Genomic DNA, 22,497 nt, shown 5'->3' on the forward strand with positions numbered 1-22,497 from the left:
GCATGCGTGAATGTCAATAAGTGACTGGAACGCAAATTTGTCAATGTGCACATGTGCGGTAGCACATTTCCTTTTGATATGTGAATATGTTGCGGTCCGGAGCATGCGCAATTGTATCCCCAATATGGTTGCTCTCGGTAAAGTCAAACAGCCATTTATCTTTCTTTGATGGTCTGTTCATTTAAACAAATTCATTCAGCTGATACAGACCCGTGAGGAAGCCACAGTTTGTTTGGCGACACGCGTTGGGCATCTCTGCCCTGCAGCTCTCTTCCAACCATTTTCTAATCGAGGATCTTGCTATATCATGTGTAAGGCAGCGCTAGTCATCATAATGGGGGATACTCGCTGCACCGGGTAGATTAAGCACACGTGCAATGTCCTTCCGGTATTTTCTCAATACAGCAGTTTATTATGTTATCATAAACCGCTGTTCACACACATAATGTCCATCTTAGTTTGTCACCGGCATGTTTACACACTTAACATCCGGGAGTCTCTCAAATAGCAGAGAGGCCCAATTGGCCCAGGTCACAGCCTTCAGCAAGGTAATACTATAGCAATGTCCATAACACAGTCCATGTAACAAAGTGTATTACCTTTGCCGGGTTTAGTTGCTGCAGTCCCTTTAATCCGCCACCACTGTGGCTTTGTGGCTTCCCAGGTAGGGGTCTCTAGCCGTCGTCCCATCTAAGGCTACTGGAATGTTTCACTCACACACATCCAGTCTGCGCCTTTCCGGACTCTTCACCAAGCCTCTGCCTTCCAAGGCCACTAGCATCCACTCACAGGATCCAGTCTCAGACTTTCAGGCTGGCAGGCTTCACTCAGCCTCATTAGGCAGAACGGTGTCCCACACACATGGGAAACAGGCCTCATGTCTCTCACACAGAACACACCTGTCTCCAATTACCGGGGTTTATATATCCTGTGCACACACATCCATACTGACAGGACCTTGCTGATGTCACAGTCATGTGACCAGTCAGCTGTGTGTATTGGTCCTGTGTGCTGTCCCAGTCATGTGTACAGACCTTTACTGTGCATACAGGACCTGTGTGATGTCACAGTCATGTGACCAGTCAGTTAAAGGGGAAGGTACATGGTCAGGTAAAACACATCCTGGACCATTTACAGTAATGCTAGCAAGCTGCTGCATTACACATGGCATTCAAAGGTTTGCGATATTTTCCCTTTGACACAATTATGTGTCTTGCAATTATCTCCAACAGTTCTGTTAGTTCTTTTATGGCACTTATTTGATGCTTATTGTGCATGTAATTTTTATCATCGCTTTACTAATTGGCAGAGTAGGTATTATTTTAGTTCATCTATTACTTTGACAAGTTTACGCGGCCAATTTATTTCTGTTGGTACTTTTGTCAACATATACTATCCACAATTTGTATGGATAGTCTATATTTAATCATACTATGTTCTAAATGTTTACACCTTGACCATCGAGTCTTTTATATATTTCTAGGCATAGATTGTTGACAACACCTGAAAATTTCCTCAGTGCTGTACTGTTCTACTATTATCAATCTTTTAGACTCTTTATGGTTGGCGGTTTGAGATGCATGGGCTATTTAGGCTTATTTAAGGTTAACACAGTTTTCATGTAATTTTTGACTAAGTGTTTTTAATTGTTTGCTGAATGGTTCAATAACATATTTTCTAATTTTGGTGATCCCTGTATCCATAGCATGTTTCTTTCTGGTTTCTGGTAAATTGGCAATTCATCACATGCTGCAGGCTCATCCCGAGTACTAGGTGGTGCCCTCTTTAAAATGTGTTTCACATGTTTGTTAAATTGTGTCTGGTGCCAACAGGTCCAAATATAAAGTTATAAAGTTGCCTGGAATCAACTGGATAAAACAAAGGTTTTCGGCTTGAATGGAGTTTCAACTGAGCTAGGACCACTTAAAAAAGAGTGTCTAGTTGAATTTTACACCAACCAGCTGGCACAATGCCATCCAAGAGATGATTACAAGGAATTGTTAACACTGGCACTCCTGTTCCTTGGTTCACTGGCAAACCCAGACATACACATCAACACTCCAGGTGCCTACCATGATGCTTGATGGATGGCCAAAGCGATATTCAGAGCGTATATCTTCATGATTCGTCACCAATTTAGTTTAACTTTGACAGAGTTAAAAAATCTCCGTTAAAAAGTCTCCGTCAATTTTGCACTTTTACTGCCTGCTTATACTTGAAGGCTGGTACCGCTGTCAGATCCCAGCCACATCTCCGTGAAATGACTTGGCATTACTCCAAGAACTTGTAGCATACAAAGGAATCAACCAACCTGTTGCTGAGGCAGCAATAAAAACTTTCCACAGATACCTGTGGCACCTCAGTGAGATTATGGTGGGTCTGGCTTTTTCTAACAGTTAGGTTCTAACTGCAGAAAAGGTTGAGATGGTTCTGGCGGTATAGCTATTGGGCTTAATTATGAAATGATACAATATATAATAATTGAAATAGCTGTGTATCAATTAAAATTTTACTTTTAATCAAAGACTTATAAAATAAGGTGCAAGTGCTCACAGACTAACATATACACAATAAAAGAGTGATCCACTCATACACTCCTTTTCTCCAGTTATCACACCCAACAACATCAGGTGTTCACATGACCTTTCACATGTATAAATGGTTACCCCACCTATACTCAAAGCAGGAAAATTTACCCAGAAAGGTCCTGCTCAGATACAATAATGGTCATGCAACAAAAAGCATCTAATGGTACACTTCAGTGACCATCTTATTTTAATACTAACTAGATAAGGGTCAATGTAAAAGATATGTTGAAAGATGCTTGTTAGATAGGAGAAAATATAAAGGTAACATATTTATTTACCCATAAAGCAGCACTTTGTAGTGTTAGAGTCTTCCCAAAATAAATAACCCTCTTTCATGGTTATGATACTAAAATTGTACACATACACCAAGGGCCAGGGACAGGACTCGCTTAATTTCTAACCCTATACCACATATCCCCAGTTTAAATAGACCTGGGAAAGAGAAAGGGAATATAAATGGAATGATCTCACCCATAAATCTTAAAGACTTCTATTATTCATTCTCATTGAGGTGAGCATTATCATAATACAAACCACCTTGACGCGTTTCTTCAAATTGAGTCTTCAGTGGGAACAGAGGTTCAAAAGTTTCCATTCAGGGGCAAAAGTTTCCTTAGTTTGCGCTGCTACAGTACATGGGAAGGTCCCTCTTTTAAATATCACGCGCTGCACCTGGATTGGTTGCAGCCTGTCACATGCTGCCATTCCAAACCTATGCTAAAACCACTTCCTCCTCCGTGGAACGCTGCCTCTTCCTAACACGCACGCGTCATTTCCGAGGTGTGTGGCTAAGACGCCCCTCCGGGTTTTCTATGACGTACTTCCGGGTTTGCGTGGAACGCATATTCAATGCGCTCCAAAGAGTGCTTGTCACACCCAGGTGTGCGGCAATGGGCCCAAACAAAAGCGCTCAGGTCCATAACCCTAGAACAACCCCTATTGCCAGGGAGATAGGCAGTCCCTGCGGACATATGCATTCCCCCGTAGCCTATGCGGGGCATCTTGTGGAACCCTTATGTAAACTCTATAAAGGAGCTCCACATGCCCTTTCTCAGCATGTACAGAGTCAAAAATCACATTAATCTTGTTTTTATGCTTAACCGAAAAGGACAAATACTAGCAGAGGCAATGCGAGACATAAAGGACCTGAGCACATACAAACAGGAGGAAAGAAGGAAAAAGGACCAATATCCCTCTTTTTGTCCCTAACTAACTTAATCCCTACCTACGTGGAGGTTGGCACCCTACCTTCCTACGCCAGTGGCGCCTCCAACTCAACGTCGGCTGTCCCACCTAAGCTGTTCCTCTCTTGAACCTTATGTGTTTATAAAGGGAGAAAAGGATAGTTGTTCATTCAAGCCAAGCGAAGTGCTGGTCCTTAGTTCAAAAATCCACCGGGTTTCTTTTTGCAATATAAGGGCATCCCAATCACCTCCTCTAATTGGTGGGGTAATTTTGTCAATTCCCATAAATGTGATTTTCTTGTGATCCCCCTTATGCATGGTATTGATGTGGCAGGCCCAGGGAGTATCCCATTTGTTGATAATGTCTCTGATGTACTCTCCTATCCTTTTCTGAAACTCTCGCTTAGTTTTCCCTATATATTCAAATTGACATTGACATGTTGCTTTATATACAATCCCTTTTGTGCGACAGTTGATAAGGTGTCTAATCTCATAGACCACACCTGTTACATTTCCTGTAAAGTTTTACCCGAAGGTATGTGTAATTACCAAGGATGGAGGAGAAACCACTAGCTCCGTCTCCAGAGACCACCTAAAACGGTGCCCCGAGCAACTACAGAGTGCAGGAGAAGATCAAGATGACCTTGAACCCGCAGAGGACAAGGAAGAAACAATCAGCACAGTTCCCCGGTCCTGGACTCGGATAAACGATGCAATAGTGGTACCCGTCCTACACTTCCTTCAACCAACCCAGCAGGAGCCTACAGGAGAGCAGGAAGAATCAAAAGAACAAGCAGCCCCGGAGGCAGAAGAACCCATGCCAGCAGCCCAGGAGAGTCAACCCTCTGCTGACAGTGAGCCTGCCATGCCTGTAAACCCAGCTAGTAGCTGTACCCTAAATGCTAGTGGGGAAAGCCAGGTTAGATCACCACCAGACAGTGGGTTACGCAGGTCAACACGGAGCACTAGGGGTTTAATACCAGCTAGCTGGAGAATCTGAATGCAAAGTATATAGTAAATGTTTTATGTTTGTTACCTGGTTATTAATAGTGGTTTTCTAGTTTTCCTAGTACAATGGACTGACAGGTCATGGACACTGAATGGCCGGAACTGTCTTGTAGATAGTTGCACTTTGTGCCCTCTTGCGAAGATGGCCACAGAAGAAAAACCTGTCCGGCGTGGCCCCCTTGTGGCCCAAAGTAGGTAGCTCAGCCTTGTCGCCACGCCCAAGGCCAGGAACTTGGGGTTTATGGAGACAGGTCCCAGCACCGTTCAAAACTTCACCTTATTGGGTGATATGGACACCCGGTCACGGAAGCGCCGTGACCTTAAGGACAAAATGTACTTGTATATATGTTATGTTATTGTTTATACCCTGTATTTGTGTTTCCTAAAAATGTGTTTAGCCCGGAGTACTAAATTTTACTAGGGGGGAATGTGTCACCCCAGGCCTGGATGCCACAAATATTAAAGGCTGTGTCTGAGAGCAGGAGGGAGGTTCCCTGGTTAGGGACAATTAGCATGCAGCACCTCCTGTCCCAGGCCAGTAGGGGGAGCTGCCTGCCCTATAAAAGCTGGAACTGGGGCAGGGTTAGAGAGACCAGAACCCACTTCTGAAGTGACCAGAAGGGTTCTCAGAGAAGAGGGACAGGTCAGCAGCAGCTGACGAGTCCGTGAGGCAGAGGAGAAACTACAAGCCAGGGACAGAGGCAACGAGAGCCGGTCCTTGCAGAGAACTAATCTAACCGGACATTGGGGTCCGAGGCTGCCCCGGGTTATGAAGCCCAGCAGCAGAGAACCAACCCGCGAGGGATTTCAGGTCCCTTGGCCTAAGAAGCCTGGAGGCTCCGCCACACAGAGGGACCAGTACAGCGAGGAGAAAGCAAACAGGTACCCAAGGCCCGAGTCGCAAGCCATACAGGCGAGAAGTACACGGCCAGCTCAGGGACGTGGGCTATTACACCACGAAGAGGGGGATAGTCAGAAAGAGCATGGAGAGAACGGTAGGCCTACACACTCACCCTGACCAGTGGGGCTCGCCCGAATGCTCTCAGACACCCAGGCCCATTCCTAACCGGTACTACTGTTGGGTCATTAATAATATCTACAATAAAGACCCAGGACTGTTTGAAACGGGCTCTGAACTTTTACTATCGCGACCGGCACTATCACCCCCAGCATGCATCTACACTGCCCTGAGGCTACACTCTTCCCGTGGGGAGTTGTCCTACCCCTGTGCTGCACACCAACACCAGCCTCAGTGGTCTGCCTCGCAGCGGCGGTTATCTCTGACCGCAATCCACGGGTGGCGTAGTCGGACATTCACAAATCTATAAATAGACTGCCACAGTATTTGGTCTGACCACCCTGAGCCAAGGGATTGGGTTGCCACTACTACCCCCAGCATCGTACAGAAGCCTGGTTTCGGGTACCCCACGGCCCAGGGGGCGAGTCAGCTTTGGCGTAGTCGGCAGGATTGTGACCAACCCGCCACAAACGGGTATTGCATGCCTGAGAAAGACTTTATACATACCTGAGTGAAGTTTCCCGCCATTCGGGGCCATTTCCCGCCATCCAGAGCAGTTTCCCGCCATTGGGTGCCATTTTCGGGACGCCGCGCGGGAAGAAGAGGGGCGTGGACGTCAAAACCGCGCGAGACCTGAGGCCCCGCCCTACGCTGAGGCGCTGCGCAAGGTCCTGGAAGGAGATCCAGCGGACGGCGACGTCATCTCCCAGAAGAGGATCGCCGGAAGGTAGGCCACGGTTAACTAGGGGGGAGGAAGATGTCAGACACGGAGGGACCCTCTACCACCAGCGTAGCCGCTGCAGCTGTGATGCCATTTTCCATGCCCTATATCCCCAGAGCGGCCTGGCTGCCACAGTATGCTGGCGAGTCGCATACCTTGGGTGACTTTAAAGAAAGGCTGTATAGCCTGTTCAAAGTTTATCCCCTGACAGAAGAACAGAAAGTAAGCATACTGATAGGGCAGTTAACTGGTGTGGCCCAGCGGGAGGTAAAGTCTTGGACAGCTGAGGAGAAAAGGACTGTAAAGGGGGTTCTGACCCATCTACGGGACACCTTTGATACCCGTACCTCAGTAGAAATCAAAATGAGGTTCTATGGATGTAAGCAGCGAGCTCAAGATAGCATCAGAGATTATGCCCTAAATTTACAGGAAGCTTTGGGGGCAATCAAGCAAGCTGACCCTGGCAGCATGCAGGATACAGATAAATTGTTGACTGACCAGTTCATAGAAGGTCTGCTGTCCAGTGCCTACAGAACCCAGCTGCGCCTCATGGCCCTACAGAACCCCGATTTGACTTTTGCACAGTTCAAAGATAGGGCCATCCGGGTGCTCCGAGAACCCGCACAGGGTGGCGCTGTAGCTTCCCGGCGTCCTGTCATCACTTACCACCAGGGGGCAGCGCCCTACCCCGCAGACCTTGTGGGGGCTGATGCGCAAGCCCTAAACCCATCCCAGCCTGCAAACCTGCACCATCAGGTCCAAGAACTAACAAGGAGTGTTGCTGCACTGACCAGGACCGTACAGTCGTTACAGATGGACCCGTTAGGACCAATCAAGTTGGCTTCCAGCCCGGAGGATGTCCCGTGGCGTCGACAGAGGAGGATTCCGTCGTTCAGAGGGAGGCCCACCGACCGTTACACGGAGAATGGACAGCCGATTTGCCGCCGTTGCAGCCAGTCGGCACACGTAGCCAGGTACTGTACTTTAAACGGGTCCAACCTGGGGCAGAGGGCCAACCCCCTGGCATAAGGTCATCAGGCCCGTCTAATTGGTGTGATAAGTACGTGGGGGGACGCCCAGTTTTACCCGTAGTGCTGGACGGTATCCCCATGAGTGCACTGCTGGACACCGGGTCACAAGTAACTACCATCCCCTATGTACTTTTTAAGCAGTATTGGAGTGACACTGACATAACCCGCTATCCAGACAATGACTTGAGCATCATCGCCAGCAATGGCCAACCCGTGCCGTAGGTGGGGTTCAGAGAGATGACCATTAAGATTGGTAAAGTTGAACTGCCGGCACAGGGAGTGATCATTGTGGACATTGACCGTCGAGAAAGTCACCCTAAAATAACCATGGGTACTAACGTGATTGAAAATTGTCTTTCAGAAGTAATTGTGATTTTGCAGCCGGTGGCGATGAATGCGAGCTCCAGCCAACAGAGGGTCCTCCAGAAAGAGGTAAGAGCCCTGATGAGACGGCAACAGGTAGAACTGTCAGGTGGTGAGATTGGTAGCGTGAGGATGAGCGACCCGTTCCCCATTGCCATGCCTCCCAAAAGTGAAATGATGATCTGGTGTCGGACTGCAATCGGGTTAAGAGGGAGAGACTACCAAGCCATGGTAGAACCCGTGTACTCAGACAGCAGGCCCACCATTTTGACAGCCCGGGGAGTGGTTGATGTCCGCCATGGAAGGGTGCCCGTCCAGATCTTAAACATTGGGGAAAGGGAAGTACACTTGCCCCGGTACGCTACACTAGCCAAATTGTATACTGTTGAACACAATGCTGTCAGGGCCGTGGAACCCTTGCCTCCATCTCCCTAGGCGGAGGGTAATGGCTCCCAGAAACCCCAGGAGGACTGGTGCCAGAAACTCCACGTGGGTGCTGACTCCACTCCCTTGCACCAAAAACAAGGAGTCTACCGAGTGGTTCAGGAGTACGAGAGAATCTTTAGTAAGCACCCGCAAGACTTCGGCAGAGTGAAAGGGGTAGAACACCACATCCCCACGGGGAGCCACCCACCAATAAAGGAGAGATACAGGCCTGTACCCCCCGCACACTATCAGAATGCAAAGGGCATGCTGAGAGAAATGAAAGAAGCCGGGGTCATTAGAGACAGCTGTAGCCCCTGGGCAGCCCCCTTGGTTATGTTAAAAAAGAAAGACGGTACCATGAGAATGTGCGTGGACTATAGACAGGTCAATCGTATCACCCATAAAGACGCATACCCGTTACCTAGAATAGAGGAGTCCTTAGCAGCCCTAAAATCAGCTAATTTCTTCTCTACTTCGGAAATTACTAGCGGGTACTGGCAGGTTCCTGTGGCAGAGGCTGACAAGGAGAAGACCGCCTTCACCACCCCGATGGGATTAAGTGAATTCAACTGTATGCCATTCGGGCTCTGCAACGCACCCGGGACCTTCCAGAGGCTGATGGAATGCTGTCTAGGGCACCGAAACTTTGAGACGGTCCTACTTTACCTGGACAACGTGATTGTATATTCGAAAACCTACGAGGACCATCTAAAACACCTGGCAGAGGTGTTCTAAGCCCTGGCAGCCTATGGCCTGAAAGTGAAACCCTCAAAGTGTCACCTGTTGAAACCAAAGGTACAGTACCTAGGACACGAGGTGAGTGCAGAGGGAGTAGCCCCCGACACCGACAAGGTTACAGTAATCAAGAACTGGCCAAGCCCCTCTAACATCAAAGAAGTGAGGCAATTCCTTGGGTTGGTAGGCTACTACCGAAGGTTCATCACCGGGTTCACAAATATGGCAGCTCCTATGCAGGACCTCCTGATAGGACAATCTAAGACCAGAAGCCAAAAGCCACCCTTCAAGTGGGACAAGCCGGAAGAGGAGTCCTTCCGCCAGTTGAAGATGGCCCTCACGGGGGATGAGATCCTGGCCTACCCCGATTATGGCCAGCCTTTTATCCTCCACACGGACGCCAGTAATGTGGGGCTGGGAGCCGTACTGTCACAGAACCAACAAGGCAGAGAAAGGGTGATCGCGTACGCCAGCCGGAAGCTGAGGCCCACTGAAAGAAACCCGGAGAATTACAGATCCTTCAAGCTAGAATTCTTGGCAGTGGTGTGGGCCGTCACAGAACGGTTTAAACATTACCTGGCCTCCGCAAAGTTCACTGTGTACATTGACAACAACCCGTTGACACACCTGGACATTGAAAGACTAGGTGCCCTAGAACAGCGGTGGATGGCCCGGCTATCAAATTATGACTTCACAATCAAATACCGGGCAGGCAGAACCAATGCCAATGCAGACGCCCTATCAAGAATTCCCCACCTACCCGAAGGAGAAGAGGACTCGGAAGAGCTGGAGGAAGTAGAGCTCCCTGCGTTCCACCGGTATGGGGCCACTCAGTATTCTCACCGGGTAAGAGACAAAGACCTAACCACCATCATGTTCAACCCCTTACCCCACCACGGCTGGGCTGAAACGCAAGATAGTGACCCTGCAATTCGCCTGGTGAAAGACCTGTTAACCCAGGCAGACGCTAGTCCTGGTCCGGACGCTCCAGAGGAAGCCAAGCAGTTATGGAAGGAGAAAAGCAGGCAATTCCTCTACGAGGGTAAGCTGTGCAGAAGGCTTGTCAACCACCGGACGCACAAGCTGACCTGGCAGGTAGTGGTCTCAAGACGAGATGCAGCAATGGTCCTGGAGGCCTACCACGACAGAGCGGGACACTTCGGGTGGAAGAAACTGGAGTTCCTACTGAGAGAGCGGTTATTCTGGATCGGTATGAGAGGGGCCATAGAGAAGTGGTGCAGGGACTGCGGCCCATGTAACCTTAGAAGGAAGGACTGTACCAGCCAGAAGACACCCTTGAGGCCCATCGTCACCAGGCAGCCTCTTGAGCTGGTAGCTCTGGACCATGTGAAATTGGCTCCAAGCCGGTCAGGCTACGTCTATGCCCTGACAATAGTGGATCACTATTCCCGGTTCCTGGTGGTGGTTCCTGTTAAAGACTTGACAGCCCAAACAGCGGCCAGAGCCTTCCAACAACACTTCTGCCGTCCACACGGGTATCCGGAACAGGTCTTGACAGATTAAGGTCCAGCGTTTGAGGCTGAAGTCTTCCAGGAGTTCTGCAACCTCTACGGCTGTAAGAAGATTCGGACAACGCCTTACCACCCGCAAACCAACGGGCTGTGTGAGAAAATGAATAATATCATCATTGATCTCCTCAAGACGTTGCCCCTGGAAGAACGCAGCCTGTGGCCGGAGAAGCTGCCAGACCTGATAGACTTATACAACCATATCCCGGTGAATGCTACAAATTGCACCCCGGCTAACCTGATGCGAGCAAGACCAGGTAAGCTGCCTATGGACCTGGAGATGGGAGTCCTGACACCCGAGGACACCTCCCCAGATGCGGACTGGATGCGGAACGGTGGCTACAGTACAAGAAGGTACAGGAGAGTGTGGAGAGGAGTCTGGCTCAAGCGAGAGAAAAGCAAGAGAGGCTCTTCAACCAACACGCCCCTGCTGGTCCCCTGGAACCTGGAGAGCAGGTCCTGAAGCGGAAGAGAAGGCTTCACAAGCTAGATGACCAGTGGGAGAGCGACCCGTACACAGTACTGCAGTCCAACCACAACAACCCGAAGGTATGTGTAATTACCAAGGATGGAGGAGAAACCACTAGCACCGTCTCCAGAGACCACCTAAAACGGTGCCCCGAGCAACTACAGAGTGCAGGAGAAGATCAAGATGACCTTGAACCCGCAGAGGATAAGGAAGAAATGATCAGCACAGTTCTTGGAGAGTTTCCCCGGTCCTGGACTCGGATAAACGATGCAATAGTGGTACCCATCCTACACTTCTTTCAGCCAACCCAGCAGGAGCCTACAGGAGAGCAGGAAGAATCAAAAAAACAAGCAGCCCGGAGGCAGAAGAACCCATGCCAGTAGCCCAAGAGAGTCAACCCTCTGCTGACAGTGAGCCTGCCATGCCTGTAAACCCAGCTAGTAGCTGTACCCTAAATGCTAGTGGGGAAAGCCAGGTTAGATCACCACCAGACAGTGGGTTACACAGGTCAACCCGGAGAACTAGGGGTCAAATACCAGCTCGCTGGAGAATCTGAATGCAAAGTATATAGTAAATGTTTTATGTTTGTTACCTGGTTATTAATAGTGGTTTTCTAGTTTTCCTAGTACAATGGACTGACAGGTCATGGACACTGAATGGCCGGAACTGTCTTGTAGATAGTTGCACTTTGTGCCCTCTTGCGAAGATGGCCACAGAAGAAAAACCTGTCCGGCGTGGCCCCCTTGTGGCCCAAAGTAGGTAGCTCAGTCTTGTCGCCACGCCCAAGGCTAGGAACTTGGGGTTTATGGAGACAGGTCCCTGCACCGTTCAAAACTTCACCTTATTGGGTGATATGGACACCCGGTCACGGAAGCGCCGTGACCTTAAGGACAAAATGTACTTGTATATATGTTATGTTATTGTTTATACCCTGTATTTGTGTTCCCTAAAAATGTGTTTAGCCCGGAGTACTAAATTTTACTAGGGGGGAATGTGTCACCCCAGGCCTGGATGCCACAAATATTAAAGGCTGTGTCTGAGAGCAGGAGGGAGGTTCCCTGGTTAGGGACAATTAGCATGCAGCACCTCCTGTCCCAGGCCAGTAGGGGGAGCTGACTGCCCTATAAAAGCTGGAACTGGGGCAGGGTTAGAGAGACCAGAACCCATTTCTGAAATGACCAGAAGGGTTCTCAGAGAAGAGGGACAGGTCAGCAGCAGCTGAGGAGTCCGTGAGGCAGAGGAGAAACTGCAAGCCAAGGACAGAGGCGACGAGAGCCGGTCCTGGCAGAGAACTAATCTAACCGGACATTGGGGTCCGAGGCTGCCCCGGGTTATCAAGCCCAGCAGCAGAGAACCAACCCGCGAGGGATTTCAGGTCCCTTGGCCTAAGAAGCCTGGAGGCTCCGCCACACAGAGGGACCAGTACAGCGAGGAGAAAGCAAACAGGTACCCAAGGCCCGAGTCGCAAGCCATACAGGTGAGAAGTACACGGCCAGCTCAGGGACGTGGGCTATTACACCATGAAGAGGGGGATAGTCAGAAAGAGCATAGAGAGAACGGTAGGCCTACACACTCACCCTGACCAGAGGGGCTCGCCCGAATGCTCTCAGACACCCAGGCCCATTCCTAACCGGTACTACTGTTGGGTCATTAATAATATCTACAATAAAGACCCAGGACTGTTTGAAACGGGCTCTGAACTTTTACTATCGCGACCGGCACTATCACCCCCAGCATCCATCTACACTGCCCTGAGGCTACACTCTTCCCGTGGGGAGTTGTCCTATCCCTGTGCTGCACACCAACACCAGCCTCAGTGGTCTGCCTCGCAGCGGCGGTTATCTCTGACCGCAATCCACGGGTGGCGTAGTCGGACATTCACAAATCTATAAATAGACTGCCACAGTATTTGATCTGACCACCCTGAGCCACGGGATCGGGTTGCCACTACTACCCCCAGCATCGTACAGAAGCCCGGTTCCGGGTACCACACGTCCCAGGGGGCGAGTCATATACAGTATATGTATATATATATATATATATATATATATATATATATACACTCCCTGACATGTCGGTTATCCAAGTTATGTAAATGAAAGCTTATAACCTGACGTTAAATTCATCCATTGGTTTTATAAATTATTCTTTTGAAAGCTGAAACCCTCCCAAATTTGGTTTAGGTTAAGAAAATAAATTGGCATCAATGCTGAAATATTGATCATTTAATGAACACAGAATGGTCAGATTTTGGCAAGACAAAAGTTTTGTTACCCACAGAAAGTAATGTGATATTCAAACAAATAATTATCTTAAAATACAATTATATGTTGCATAACATTGGTGAATGAAGTTGTGGTGCTATTAGAATCATATTTAATATTTTGTGACTTCCATGAGCTTGAAGGACTGCATCCATGCGGTTCAACAATGATTCATACAATTTTTTAATGAAGTCATCAGGAATAGCAAAGAATGCAGTCTTACATGCCTCCCAGAGTTCATCTAAATTATTTGGTTTTATCTTCCAAGCTTCCTCTTTCATCCTACCCCAAACATGTTCAATGATGTTCATGTCTGGTGACTGTGCTGGCCAGTCCTTGAGCACCTTCATCTTTTTTGCCTGGAGGAACTTTGTTGTAGAGATGGATGGATGAGATGGAGCACCATCCTGCCAGCAGAATTTGACCCCTTTTATGATTTGGAACGTAAGAGGTAGCTAATACTTCTTGATATTTTAGGCTATTGATATTGCCTTCCACCTTGCAAATGTTTCGCACACCCCCATACTGAATGTAACCCAGACCATTATCTTTCCACCACCAAATTTAACTGTTTTCTGGGTGTATTTTGGTTCCATACGGGCTCCAGTAGGTCTCCTGCAGTATTTGCGGCGGCTGTGATGTAATTCTACTGAAGATTCATCAGAGAAATCCACCTTCTGCCACTTTTCCAGCGTCCATCTGTTTAGCAGGCTGTGGGACTTTGCAAATACTACACGTTTTTTTATTTGCCTTTTGTTTAGTGCTGGCTTCTGGGCACTGATTCGACCATGGAGGCCATTTCGAGACAGAATCCTACAAACTGTTCTAGTTGACACAAGGACTTGAGGTGACCAGGCCTGTTGGAGCTCTACTGCAGTGGAAGAAGGGCTTGCTTTGGATTTTCTAACCAACAAACGTTCCTCCTGAGCAGTTGTCTTGCGGGGTCTGCCGGACCTGGGCTTGTCAAACACATCTCCAGTCTCTTCAAATCTATTTTTAATTCTTTGTACTCGACGCTGAGACACATTAAAGGTACCAGCCACCTCTGCAGTGGATCTGGTCTTCAGCCTCTTGATAATCAAGGCTTTGGTAGCAGGGTGGATATTTGGCATGTTGTCAGAGCTCAAGTTGCAGTTCAAGTGAACGTCTGGGGTGCTGGGTTTCTTTTTATACACACCCACTAATTAATCGATCGTTTACTGAGCACTGGTGAGGATGTAAACTAGGATTGTGTGCATTATATGACCAGGCGACAAAACTTTTGTCTTGCCAAAATCTGACCATTCTGTGTTCATTAAATGATCAATATTTCAGCATTGATGCCAATTTATTTTCTTAACCTAAACCAAATTTGGGAGGGTTTCAGCTTTCAAAAGAGTAATTTATAAAACCAATGGATGAATTTAACGTCAGGTTATAAGTTTTTATTTACATAACATGGATAAGCGACATAACTTCTTTCAGGGACTGTATATTAGAGCATAAGGGGGATCACAAGAAAATCACATTTATGGGAATTGACAAAATTACCCCACCAATTAGAGGAGGTGATTGGGATGCCCTTATATTGCAAAAAGAAACCCGGTGGATTTTTGAACTAAGGACCAGCACTTCGCTTGGCTTGAATGAACAACTATCCTTTTCTCCCTTTATAAACACATAAGGGTCAAGAGAGGGATAGCTTAGGTAGGGACAGCCGACGTTGAGTTGGAGGCGCCACTGGCAGAGGATGGTAGGGTGCCAACCTCCACGTAGGTAGGGATTAAGTTACTTAGGGACAAAAAGAGGGATATTGCCCATTGGTCCTTTTTCCTTCTTTCCTCCTGTTTGTATGTGCTCAGGTCCTTTATGTCTCGCACTACCAAAAGGAACTGGCTACTCAATTATTATTGGGTTATGTGTTTAATAAATTTTCCCCTTCTTACTCTTTCATCTCATGTTCTTGTGGTGATCTAAATTTCTCAAATGAAAAACTTTAAAATACCAGTGACTATCACCTCTCTTCATTTAATGGATTTATTGTTTAATCAGAGGTATTGCTTCTGCTAGTTCGGTCAAGCATAAAAACAAGATTAATGTAATTTTTGACTCTGTACATGCTGAGAAAGGGCATGTGGAGCTCCTTTATAGAGTTTACATAAGGGTTCCACAAGATGCCCCGCATAGGCTACGGGGGAATGCATATGTCCGCAGGGACTGCCTATCTCCCTGGCAATAGGGGTTGTTCTAGAGCAGGGGTGGGCAATTAATTTTCCCAAGGGGCCACATGAGAAACTGGCACTGCTTTTGAGGGCCGAACCAGTCGGCTGAACTTAAAGGGGTGGTCCGAAACCAAAGGTGAATTTCATACTAAACATTTATCTAAATAATGTAATTTTCTAATCGCCTTTTTTTATATACTTCAATTGAAAATTCCCTAATATACCCTCTCCAGTCTGACTTCCAGTCTTTTTTTTTTAACCTCCAATGGCATTTTGTTTGGAATACTCACACAGGACGTCATAAGGTGGTAGAAGCTGTGGTCACTTCCGCAGCTTCTGCCCCCTCCATGAAATGAAGTGGCATCAATTATGTCTGTTTCAGAGGTTGGGCTAGTCCCTGCTCTACTGATAATGCATCGGTTATAAATTATGACCTATGGACAGTATGAGCTCCCGGCACTATATTCCTTTGAATGAACAGTGACAGTGCACTCCCTTGCTGGCTCTAAAGAGAAGTGATGAGCCAGCAAGAGAGTGCGCTGTCAGTGGAAATTGTAAGGACACCACGCAGCAAGCAGGGACTAACCCAGACTCCGAAACAGAGGTCACTGATGGTGCTTCGTTTAAATGTGAGGAAAGCAGCGTCAGTGATCGCATCCTTTTCCCCTTGATGACGTCCCATGTGAGTATCCCAAAATGCACTGGAATTCTCAACAAAACATCATTGGATGAGAAAAAACAAACAAGAAGTTAGAGTAGAGAGGAAACGGTAGGGAATTTTTAATTGAACTGTACTAGATAAGTGATTGGATTGAATTAAATAGACATTTAGTATGAAATTTACCTTCTGTTTTAGGCCGCCCCTTTAATTCTGCTCAATATTAATTTTATCGCTTTATAAAAAGAAGGTGATTATATGATTACGTTTACACGAGCGATGTCATGATTGTCATCCAGAAAGGCAGACTATTTTTATCATCTGTATTGTGATCCATTTTTATATATCAGAAGTGAATAAAATGTACAAAAACAAATACAGTTTCGTATGATTGTAATCGAAATGTATCTGTAAAAATCAGATGCCATACAGATGATTAATATGTGATTCAATTTTTTTTTTGCAAACTCTGACTTCAATAAGTGAGTGTTACCCGATACACAGAAGAAACTGGTGTGTGCTGTGATCTTTTTCACACGGATATTTGGTCTGTGTTAGGCCACGGCCCCACTATCAGTATTCAGTCAGTATTTTTTCTCAGGAGTGGGTGATAAATGCAGAACTGGTGACTTGTTTCTATTATATCTTCTATTATTCTCTGATTGTTCCTCACCTGGTTTTGGCTCCCACTCCTGAGAAAAAAATTCTGCCAAATACTGATAGTGGGGCCATGGACTTAAACTGTAATCTGAATAGCTCAATTGCAAAGCATTGCTACTAGTCCTGTCCGTGTGAAGTCAGGTTTATTTTATTTTTTTCACGAAAAGCACTAGGACCGAAAATACAGTTGTGTGAACACACCCTGATAATACTTGCTACAATAAAGTTTATCATAGCAAGCATTGGCAATTGATCAATCAATACATAAATTGGGAGCATGTGCCCACCCCTGTTCCACATGCATAGATCCACATCACATGTGGGGCAGGAGGTAACAGGCAGGTGGGGGGGATCTTTATTAAAGTCTATGGCTGTGATAAGTCACAGATCACAGCAGGGAGCATTGTGAGGAGCTTAACACTTACCTCACCTGCACAGGACATAGAACACAGCGCAAAAACTCAAAAGCTCAGTGTAAAGGGTGAGGTAAGGGTTAACCCTCACGCAAAGGTGGAGAGGCAGCAGAGTATGTGGGGTGCAGTTTGGGGAGCACATAGAATATCCCAGGTGAGGAGGGGCACTTCACTGTTGGAGTCATTCACTAGGAATGCAAATGTTCTCTCCGATCAGTCTGAGCTGCCAGGGGAAGACTCAGTAAGCTGCAGATAATTAGCTGCTCTCACTGAGTGTAAACTGCGGTCCGAGAAAGGAGGCAGTGCTGTGCTGTGAACTGATCAGCACAGTAGACACAATGTCAGCTCCTAGCTGTTATTTTACACCATGGGGCTCAACTTAGATGTCACTTGCCCACTATGTGCAGCAGATGGGTGTAGTAGTCCAAGTTTCCCTCTTCTTGAACACTCCTGACCTGAAGACATTACAGTAGCTCTGCAAGCAAGGAACTGAGCATCCCCACATCCACCAATGAGAAGATGGCATCCACAGGGGGGCGGAGCTACAATCAGAATGCTGAGTCTGAGTAAGATAATAGCTCAGGCTTTCTCCTGCGTCTGGCTGACTGTGTCAGCGGGCCACACAGAAGCGCTCAAAGGGCCGGATGTGGCCCGCGGGCCACAGTTTGCCCAGGTCTGTTCTAGAGCTATGGACCTGAGCGCTTTTGTTTGGGCCCATTGCCGCACACCTGGGTGTGACAAGCACTCTTTGGAGCACATTCCATTTAGATTCCCTTTCTCTTTCCCAGGTCTATTTAAACTGGGGATATGTGGTATAGGGTTAGAAATTAAGCGAGTCCTGTCCCTGGCCCTTGGTGTATGTGTACAATTTAAGTATCATAACCATGAAAGAGGGTTATTTATTTTGGGAAGACTCTAACACTACAAATTGCTGCTTTATGGGTTAATAAATATGTTACCTTTATATTTTCTCCTATCCAACAAGCATCTTTCAACATATCTTTTACATTGATCCTTATCTAGTTAGTATTAAAATAAGATGGTCACTGAAGTGTACCATTAGATGCTGTTCGTTGCATGACCATTATTGTATCTGAGCAGGACCTTTCTGGGTAAATTTTCCTGCTTTGAGTATAGGTGGGGTAACCAGTTATACATGTGAAAGGTCATGTGAACACCTGATGTTGTTGGGTGTGATAACTGGAGTAAAGGAGTGTATGAGTGGATCACTCTTTTATTGTGTATATGTTAGTCTGTGAGCACTTGCACCTTATTTTATAAGTCTTTGATTAAAAGTTAAATTTTAATTGATACACAGCTATTTCAGTGAGATGGTTCTGGCTCTGCAGAAGGAAGGCAACGATGTCTGCTCAACTCGCGTGCAGCCTGCCGAAGACCTTGTGTCACACAAGAAGCTTCATCACTTCATGTCGTCTAACACAAAAAAACCTGTTTGTTGCACTGGAAATAAACCAAGATTTTCTTCATCAAGATCCTTGTCTATGGCACACTAATGCAAGTTACATTGATGCATCCTCAAGTCGCTGGATTGAAAATCATGAATGATGCCGCTGAACGCTCCATTGCACTCATGAGTACATTCAACTCATCACTGAGCACTCACGAAGACCAGAAACAGTTTATTATCCAGTGTGTGGAAAAGCATCACCATGACATGACTATCCTGAAGCAAATAAAGGGTGTTTCATTAAAAAAAAAAAAAAGAGTGAAACTACTGTAAAGTTGTACATTTACTTTGCTGCAAGACATTACAAATAATTGCAACATTGTTTACTGGTAACTCAATCATCACAAAACTAACAATGTTACGAAATTTTGTGTATGTTACAATCACACCAAAATGGAATTATACCCAGGGGTGAGACCTAAAAATTGGCACAAAAATTTCCTGGTGCCTGTACTCAGCTACTTTCATTTCTCCACATTGCAAGGACATTTTTTATTGAATAGACAAAGCATTTCGAAAGCACAGTTCCCTTTTCAAAAGGGAACCCGTCAAGTAGAAAATGCCGTCCGATCTGGAGATTTTTATAGAAAAGTAGCGGAGCCAATTGATATATACTATAAAAAAAATATTTTCCTTACTTTATATAACTTAATATATTGCTCTGAACCCCTGTTCTTTCTATGCATACAAGTCCAGTGAAAGGCTCAATTAGAGCCGGCCCTAGAGCGGTGCAGACAGATAGTGGTCATTCAGTAAGTAGGACCGTCCCCACTGGACTCCTAAACCTCTGCTCTTTCTATGCTTAGCGCAATATATTAAGAGTTATACTGAATAATTACCCACAAAATCACATAATCCGCTCTTCTCCTATTGATACAATACTGCCTGTTGATCATACAACTTTCTAAAAATGATGCATTTCACTTAGACATGGAAAAAAACGCCCCAACATTCTGGACAGCAGTTACATAAATGTGCATGCTATATAGCAACTCACCCAACATGTTCAGGGTTCCTATTGTGTTGGTTTTTAATGTCTTGATTGGATTATACATGTAATTAGGAGGAGAAGCAGGAGAGGCTAAATGGTAAATTTGGGCCACTGTGAAGAAAAAGAAAAACCACCACCACATGTAACAGTGAACTTTAATTGCAATTTATTTCTAAAATGACTTATTCCTGAAAAATTATTATTATTATTATTACCTATCCAATTAATATCAGTTTCAATTGTTCCTCATGTAACTTAAGGGAATGTGTCAGTAGATTTTTGCCATCCATTTAATCTGACAGCAGCATAATGTAGAGGCAGAGATCCCAATTCCAGTGATGTGTCACTTACTGGCTAATGCTGGTTGTTTCAATAGTAAAAAAAAAAATAAATTCAACGGTTTATCAGCTGGAGATCATTACTAGATGACTAGGCGTCTCACGCCACGTGGTTCATTTGCGCTGTGTAATCCAACCACTGGTTGGCAGCTTTCTGCCTATGCACAATGTACACAAAAGCTGCCAATCAATGGTGTGGGTGGAGTCATATAGACTCAGCATTCAGGCAACTGCTAGACCGGCAGCAAAGAAAACTACACCAAGCAGACCACTAAGTGACATCACTGGAATCAGGATCTCTGCTCCTACATCATGCTGCACTACAAAAACATAGCAAACACCTGCTGAAAGACTCCCTTTAATAATTCTCAAATTGATTTTCCACAGAATATTTGCCCTGGAACCTGAACGTGGGTCTCTAATGAAGCAGTTTTGTGTGATGAAATGCAAGGATATCCCAAATCAAGACGTGGGCTGAGGCAGAGCAACAGTACCGACCCCCGAGCTGCATCTTCTACCAACATCAAATGTTGTAATATTTAAAACTCAGATGACATATGGAGGTGGGCTTAGTGTAATAGAAGTTGAAAGGGTTATGCCATTTAGATCTGTTTAGGGACCCAATTCATCAACAATCACAATAGGTAGTACAAAATTATTATATTAAGAAACTCTTATAAAGAAATGCTTCTGCACATACCCTATGTGTAAGGAATCTGCAGCCAGTAAAAAACTCCAGGGGGCCGATTCATAACAGTTTGCACCAAAACGCTACAATAAAAATGTTGCAAGATTTTTCACAGCTCAAAAATCGCACCAAAAGGTCATGCCTCTTGGCATTTTTCAGCCATTTCCCCCCAACAGCTGGATGGGGCGAGGGCAAGCGCCACTGAAGTGACTTAAAGGGGTACTCCGGAGATAAATAAAATAAATAAGTTGTACTGTCCCTGCCCTCTATAAAGATGAGATGCCCTGCGCACTTCTGTTATCATTAGAGCACTTGTAATTCAGTGTGACAGCAGCTGCTCCCCTCTGGGACAATACATCACAGCAGTGTGAAGCTCTCCGCTGTAAGAAACAGCCAGTCCGAGAAGAAGGAGCATGTCAAGGGAGTGGCCTGCTCTTGGCTTTTAATAGCAACAGATGTTGTGGGCGATATGCCCTTTTCCAAGATGGCGCCAGTATACCTGGTCTTCTAGTGCACAGATGCGGAAGTCCTTACCTCCTGTTCTGACATGCGTGGTATTAGCTACAGGAACGCCGAGATTTTGGCGCTATATGCAAATGCAAATTGGGGTGAGCCATGTTTCCCTATTTGTATACACAGCTGCTGCATATGATCAATTATGTATTGATATGAGTGTTATGGCTGTAAGCCTGTTTACATTGTTGTTTTGCACTAAGTCATTTACACTGATTATGCACCATCATGTCTTGTAATATTATTTATCTGAAAGATTATGTATATTATGCACTTTTCATGTAATTGCTGCTGATTACTATTGTAATTAGATCGCCTTAAACACTCTGCACTTGCACCTTACCTATGCTTGAGAAAGGGCCACAATTTTGGACTGAAACGTTGCCATATGGGCTATTAAACATGTATGTATGTATGTATGCATGTATATACACACACACATATACAGGGTGGTCCAAAAGTAGGTGGCCAGAAAATAATAACATTTATTTTGATTTATATATAAAATGATATTTACTAACACAAGCATAACATTGACAATTAAATTTTATTCTGAACAATAATACAAAAGCCCTTAAATTTTATCAACGCAGGTGCGGAAACTGTTTTCCATTACAAGTTGCACAGCTTTGAAGTCGCCTCTTAAGTTTCAACAAACTTTTTTGCACAAGTCTCTTTGGGTATTAATTTCTTGAAATGCATCTCATGTAATTTTTCAAATCACTGACACTTTTTGGTTTTCGACTATAAACTTTGTCCATGAGTACTCCCCAAAAGAAAAAATCCATTGGGGTCAAGTCTGGTGAAAGTGCCGGCCAATCAAATGGGCCTCTTCAGCCAATCCATTTATTAGGAAATGTTTCATCAAGATACTCGCGGACCACTCTTGAATAATGTGGAGGGGCCCCATCTTGTTGGAAATAAAGGTCATTTGAATTAGGCTGTTGCTGTAACTGGGGAACAACTTGATTCATAAGAATTTCGAGACACTTATCTCCTGTGACTGTTCCATAACCTTCATAACCTTATGTCCACCTACTTTTGGACATGTATGTACATATATACACATACACACACACACATATACGTACACTGGTGTGAAAAAGTGTTTGCCCCTTTCCTTGCATATTTGTCACACTTAAATGTTTCAGATCACAAAACAAATTTAAATATTAGACAAAGATAACACAAGGAAACACTTAATGCAGTTTTTAAAAGGAAGGTTTTTATT

The 22,497-nt window shown here is 45.6% G+C and overlaps 1 pseudogene; it reads right to left on the reverse strand.

Annotated features, from left to right (window-relative positions):
* Positions 1-21,255, reverse strand: part of LOC141180642 (UDP-glucuronic acid decarboxylase 1-like) — a 137,860-nt pseudogene extending 116,605 nt beyond the window's left edge.
* Positions 21,256-22,497: the final 1,242 nt, after the last annotated feature.

This window comes from Phyllobates terribilis, unplaced genomic scaffold (genome assembly GCF_046119375.1).
Source record: "Phyllobates terribilis strain yellow unplaced genomic scaffold, ASM4611937v1 Scaffold_34__1_contigs__length_13252353, whole genome shotgun sequence".
Classification (NCBI taxonomy): Eukaryota; Metazoa; Chordata; class Amphibia; order Anura; family Dendrobatidae; genus Phyllobates; species Phyllobates terribilis.